The sequence below is a fragment of the Barbus barbus genome (genome assembly GCF_936440315.1).
Source record: "Barbus barbus genome assembly, chromosome: 21".
Taxonomy (NCBI): Eukaryota; Metazoa; Chordata; class Actinopteri; order Cypriniformes; family Cyprinidae; genus Barbus; species Barbus barbus.
Window position 1 is genome coordinate 7432082 of NC_136749.1, and position 7314 is coordinate 7439395.

Consider the following 7314-nt stretch of genomic DNA (forward strand, 5'->3'; position numbering starts at 1 on the left):
GTTTTCCCTATGAATGGAAGGAGAGAGACAGGTCTGTAGTTATCTAAAAGAGAAGCATTTAATGTAGGTTTTTTGATCAGTGGGGTTACCCGAGCCTGCTTGAATGCTGTGGGGAAGATGCCTGTGAGGAGAGATGTGTTGATAATGTGTGTGAGTGCCGGTAAGAGTGTGGGAGAGATTGTTTGGAGAAGATGTGAGGGGATCGGGTCGAGAGGACATGTTGTAGGATGGCTGGAGAGGAGAAGTTTGGATACTTCTGCCTCGGTGAGAGGACAGAAGGAGAAGATGGGAGCTGGAGCGGTGGATGTGGTTGATCGGAGGTCCTGCGGAGTGGAGAACTGGTTGCTGATTGTTCTAGTTTTGTCTGTGAAAAAAGAGGCAAAGTCATCAGCGGTTATCAAAGTGGTGGGAGGTGGAGGAGGGGGACAGAGGAGAGAATTAAATGTTCTGAAGAGATTACGCATGTCTGGAGCACTGGTGATCTTGTTGTGGAAATGTGAGGATTTGGCAGTGTGGACTTCAGTAGAGAAAGATGAAAGCAAAGACTGATACCTACTCAGGTCCGACGGATCGTTTGATTTGCGCCATTTTCTCTCTGCCGCTCTGAGTTTGGTCCGATTCTCACGAAGAACATCGGATAACCAGGGGTTAGAAGGAGCAGCCCGTGCTGGCCTAGAGGAGAGAGGACAGATGTCGTCTAGACAAGAGGTTAAGGTAGAGCATAAAGTGTCAGTGGCTGCATTTACATCCAGAGAAGAGAAATGGGTAGGCGAGGGAAGAGAGGAGGATACTACAGAGGAAAGAAGGGAGGGGGAAAGGGAGCGTAGGTTGCGTCTGAAAGTAACCGGTAAGGGAGATGGTGGCACCTGAGTTGCAAAATGTAACGTAAATGTAATGAAGAAATGGTCAGAGATATGGAGTGGTTGTACCAGAATGTTATCTGTAGAACAATTGCGTGTATAAATTAAGTCGAGTTGGTTACCAGATTTGTGCGTGCTAGTAGTGGTGAGGCGTTTGAGATCAAATGAAGCTAGGAGTGACTGGAAGTCTGTAGCATAAGGCCTGTCTAGGTGAATGTTGAAATCGCCGAAGACTAAGAGTGGAGTGCCATCCTCCATGAAAGACGACAGCAGTCCGTCCAGCTCGTCTAGGAAGGTTGGTGGTATTTGGCCCGGCGGACGATAGATTACCACAATCTGGAGTCTTATAGGAGCTGTCACAGTAACAGCATGCGATTCAAATGCTATGGTATAGCATTGGAATGTTTAGAGACATGTGCTATGGTAGCAAATGGTATGGCATGCGATTCAAATGCTATGGTATAGCAAATGGAATGTTTAGAGACATTCCCCCCTCTAAAAACCTTGGAATATTCCACAAGACACATTTTCAACAGGAAGTTGCATCATCTAGATCTTCTGAAGGCAATGGCAAGACCAAAAGTAAATCCTCTCATTTTATTTTCTGTATATTTGATGATATTGCAACTATGTCTGAGAAGGTCAATCTCAACATACTGTCCTGTTACCTAAATAATTTGTTAGATGTTATTTGTTTATTTTTAAGATACAAATGTTTGGTAAATCACTAGAATTTGCTCAGTATCCTCATGCTATTAGCAAGTATGCTATGTAGCTATATTTCATGTGTTTGCTAATTTTATGCTAAAAACTCAGTCCTGTTACCTTCAGTCCTGTTACTAAAATAAACCATAACAGGACTGAGTAACAGTAACAGGAGTGAGTGGCATCCTCCGGTGTATTGATTTATTAGTGTAAATATTAGTTTATGTAATACGATTTACTTGAGTTTTTAAGTTTTACAGTTACCGTTGCTTAAGTTGTAGACGTATCAGTTTTTCAATGTGAATGCCATGCTTACAGGGAGCCAATCCACCACTAAGTGCTGCAGAAAGGCAGCGACTCTATCGCGCCTGACGCGATGCAGACCCAGAGAGGAGACAGAAATATTTAGAGAAGGAAGGTGAAAAATACAGGAAGGACTTCGAGTCAGGCAGGAAGAAACTTATCAATGACCTCAGTAAGAGAGAAAAGGGCAGACGTCGCAGAAAGTGGAGGGAGAATTACCATAGCATCAAAGACAGGAAAGAAGCCCTCCAGCACCTTGTCACCCCTCCACACAGCCCCCAGTTATCACCAGAGCAAGCTGTACATCCACAACCAAGCACTTCCAGGTCTACTTCATGAAACACTCATGTGCCAAAGACAATGTGCTAGAAGGGTTAGGGTTAATGAAAATACAGGTGCTGGTCATAAAATTAGAATATCATGAAAAAGTTTATTTATTTCAGTAATACCATTCAAAAATTGAAACTTGTATATTAGATTCATTCATTACACACAGACTGATATATTTCAAATGTTTATTTCCTTTAATTTTGATGATTATAACTGACAACTAATGAAAGTCCCAAATTCAGTATCTCAGAAAATTAGAATATCAATTAAGACCAATGCAAAAAAAAAAGATTTTTAGAAATGTTGGCCAACTGAAAAGTATGAACATGAAAAGTATGAGCATGTACAGCACTCAATATTTAGTTGGGGCTCCTTTGGCCTGGATTACTGCAGCAATGCGGCGTGGCATGGAGTCGATCAGTCTGTGGCACTGCTCAGGTGTTATGAGAGCCCATGTTGCTCTGATAGTGACCTTCAGCTCTTCTGAATTGTTGGGTCTGGAGTAATGCATCTTCCTCTTCACAATACCCCATAGGTTTTCTATGGGGTTAAGGTCAGGCGAGTTTGCTGGCCAATCAAGAACAGGGATACCATGGTCCTTAAACCAGGTACTGGTAGCTTTGGCAGTGTGTGCAGGTGCCAAGTCCTGTTGGAAAATGAAATCTGCATCTCCATAAAGTTGGTCAGCAGCAGGAAGCATGCAGTGCTCTAAAACTTCCTGGTAGACGGCTGCGTTGACCTTGGACCTCAGAAAACACAATGGACCAACACCAGCAGATGACATGGCACCCCAAACCATCAATGACTGTGGAAACTTTACACTGGACCTCAAGCAACGTGGATTATGTGCCTCTCATCTCTTCCTCCAGACTCTGGGACCTTGATTTCCAAAGGAAATGCAAAATTTACTTTCATTAGAGAACATAACTTTGGACCACTCAGTAGCAGTCCAGTCCTTTTTGTCTTTAGCCCAGGCAAGACGCTTCTGACGCTGTCTCTTGTTCAAGAGTGGCTTGACACAAGGAATGCGACAGCTGAAACCCATGTCTTGCATGCGTCTGTGCGTGGTGGTTCTTGAAGCACTGACTCCAGCTGCAGTCTACTCTTTGTGAATCTCCCACACATTTTTGAATGTTTTTTTTTTCCACAATCCTCTACAGGGTGCGGTTATCCCTATTGCTTGTACACTTTTTTCTACCACATCTTGTCCTTCCCTTCGCCTCTCTATTTATGTGCTTGGACACAGAGCTCTGTGAACAGCTAGCCTCTTTAGCAATGACCTTTTGTGTGTTGCCCTCCTTGTGCACACACACAAGCTATACACACACACAAGCACACACACACACACACACCGGAATGTCCGGATACATTCCTGTTATGCAATTTTCATTCCTGTTATTAAATTGTTTTTCTCTAAAAAATAAAGTTAAACCACTGATTTTCTCAATTGTGTTATGTTTATCATTTATCCAACAGTTTAATTAATTACATGCTAAAAACATTTATAAATTTAAGGTTTGGGTCTCCTTTAAAATGAAAAAATGGCTTTGCATTTTTATTTTATATACACCTTGTGTGTGTTACGGAACGTGCTTCCAGACAGGCGGAACAAACACACGGGCAACGGGATATCAAAAAGAATAAGAGGTATTTAATAATAAGAGCTTCCAACGTGTAACATCAAATAATAGCAGACAAAATGGCAAGGGTGAACACAGGCTTATAAAGGCAGGTCATCATTAGGGGAGAACAGAAACAGGTGAGGAGCTAATTAACTAATCGGGGAAACTGGGTCAATGGAAAACAAGGCAAAAACAGAACAGACTCGTGACAGTTCGCCCCCTCCCGGAACGGTGCGTCCTCGCACCGAGAAATGCAGACCAACCGAGGAGGGAGGGTGGAGGTTCAGGAGGTGGGCATGGAGTAGGAGGGATCCGAGCAATAGGGAGCAGGAAAAAACAAATACAGTCCAAAAAATGAGTCCAAGGGGGAGTGGAGGGTGGGAGGAGCCAGGGAGGAGCCCGGAGCAGGGGAAGCCAGATGGCAGTCCAGAGGCCAGCCAGGATGGCGGCCCATGGCGGAGTCGATGGCGGGAGGAGCCATGGTGGGGATGGGACCACCGACACCATGGGGCCGACTGCCGGAGATGACGCCGGTGGAGAAGGAGCCCAGGATGGAGCAGAGCAGCCGCAGAGCCAGGGTGACACGGATGGGCCGGAGGGCCACGGCGGAGCCGGCGGCTCAGGCGAGTGAGGCGGAGGCGGGGATCCCGAGTGACGTGGTGGAGCCGGAGTGACAGAGGACAACGGTGGAGCCCGAGGGAGGGAGGAACCCGACGGAGCCAGAGGAATGGAGGGACGAAGCGGAGCTGGAGGAGTGGAGTTCCGTGGAGTAGGCAGGGGGACGACTGACCAAGGCGGAGCCGGAGGGACGAGGGAGCCCGGCGGAGCTGGTGGAGTGAGGGGCCACGGTGGAGATGAGGGAGCCACGAGCCAAGGTGGAGCCGATGGATCGGAGGGCCGAGGTGGAGTCCGGGTCTCGCAGGCTGGAGGCGAGGACTGGGGATCCTCCAATCCCGAGGTGGTAGATTGCAGGGAGACCCGAAGCTCAACCGATCCACCGGACATGGCGTGCTGAGGATGAGCTGAGGGGCCTTCCTGATGCAGCTGAGGGAGGACTGAAGGACTGGCTGACTGGTACCGAGGAGGCGGGAGAGGGAGGCTGGGAGGGAACACGGAAGGACTTGAGCTGGACGGAACCAGCGGAGACACAGGAGATTCAGGGCTGGACGGAACCAGCGGCGACGACGGAGATTCAGGGCTGGACGGAACCAGCGGAGACACAGGGGATTCAGAGTGGGGTAATGCCTCCCCAAACCAGTCAATAAGAGTTTCTTCGAAGAGGTCCAACAGTTCCTCAAAATAGCTTCCAGAAACCAGCTGTTGCTCACCCTCAGCGGTGGAAGCGTGGGCTGGGGATTCCTCCATTCCCTCGATCTCCACTAAGACTCCCACGACGCACGATGTTGCCGGCTCACACACCTGGTCAGTCGCGTCGAGTACGGTTCCCGAGGCAATGAGCTGCTCTGTCACTTCCCGCGGTGACGGCACTATCCTCGCGGCCGGCTCAGGCTCTGCGACTGTGGTGGGCTCTGGCGAAACCTCCGTGCAGCGAGTTGGTGAGGGCTGGCTGGGCTCTGGATCGGGAGTGGGGCTGGAGCTGTCCTCAGCAGGGCCACCGAAAATAAACAGTCCATTATTTTCCAGCACCCACTCCACGCAAGCGGCGAAATTCTCCCTGGGACCGTTCGCTGGTAGGCGTGCCTTACACTGCTCGCTCAGGTTGGCGATGTAGAACACACAGAGCGAGCAGTCTTCAAAGTGTGTAAGGCGCGCCAGATTGATGTAATCCATGGTGTGTTCCACCAGCGAACGGTCCTTCTGCTCCAGGCAAAGGAGTAGGACGGCGGGATCCATACCGGAAGGGAGAGGAAAAAGAAACAAAAATGAGCAAAAAGAAAAACGCCGCTAAAAAAAAACAAAAAACTGTTTCGGTCTGCTATTCTGTTACGGAACGTGCTTCCAGACAGGCGGAACAAACACACGGGCAACGGGATATCAAAAAGAATAAGAAGTATTTAATAATAAGAGCTTCCAACGTGTAACATCAAATAATAGCAGACAAAATGGCAAGGGTGAACACAGGCTTATAAAGGCAGGTCATCATTAGGGGAGAACAGAAACAGGTGAGGAGCTAATTAACTAATCGGGGAAACTGGGTCAATGGAAAACAAGGCAAAAACAGAACAGACTCGTGACAGTGTGTATATATTGTGATTTTTAGTGACAAATGTCAATTATTTAAACATGCAAACTACCATTTCTTTAAAATCAACACTTTTGTTAGAGTAAAACAAAGAAATTAGTTGCCATTTTTTTTTTTAAACATACTGTAAGAGCCATTATGTCTCCTGTAATTCTGTTTTAGACCACTGGGTGGAGTGTGGGCCTTATTGAGTATATAAGTAGGTAAAGAGTAAGAAAGTCAGGTGTGTAATTAGAGGGAAGCATAACATTTTTTGACCGTGTTTGGAGGTAAATGTGTGAAGGCATCCGATGGGATCTTATGTGCATTGTGCAGAGGAACTTGGAGTGAAGATGACCTGTACGAGCTGTGTGATGAATAAATCTGATAAAGCAGTAGTATTTGGAGGATGATTTTACATGTTTGGATCTCACGCGTCAGAAACCACCCTACAACACCTCAAGTGACAAAATGGCTATTTGTGTCACTATATTGTCAAAAAATGCTTCTTTGTGGATTATCACGCATCATTTTGGAACCTTTTGAAATTTGAATGGACTAAAACATTGGATTTCGCTATGGATTTGGATTTAATTGGACAGTGAACTGAGGAACAGCCGCGACGAATTGAATGAATAAAAACAAAAGGTATGTGTAGCGCTACTTGAGGAATGATTGTGTGTGCACACATTTAATAGCGTAAATCCAATGCATTGGTTGCTTGAGTTTTAACCTTGTCAAAGGTAAATTAATTAACAGTCTGCAAATATGAGTGTTGGGAATTATGGTAATGATGTGGCTGTTGGTGAACAAATTGAGACTATTAAGCCATTTGAGAAAGTTGAAATGGAGCCTGTGAGGGAAAAGAGGCTTACTAGACTCACTCCTAAAGCATTAGTGGCAAAATTGGAAACTCTGCAAAAGACAAGAAAGAATAAACTAAACAAGGCAAAGAACTTAATGGTTATCATAAAAGATCTTATGTCCAGCCGAGAATATGAAAAGGAGGTGCAGTGTTCTTTTGAGAAATTCATCAAATTGAGAGATGAAGCAAGGGAAATGCACAATTCGGTGATGGTTCTTTTGCCCAATGAAGAAAAGGAAAAACAACAAACATGGTTCAGTGGAAAGATGTTGATTTGCAATGGGTTTATAGATGATGTTGAGAAATGGTTGAGTACTGAAAGTCAAGTTTCATGTTCAGGTGTTGATGAAAATGTATATCAATGTGACGTTAATCCAGAAGATAGCGTTTCAAACATCTCACCTGAATCAAGTAAACCATCTAGCAAGAAAAGTTTAAACAGTGTGC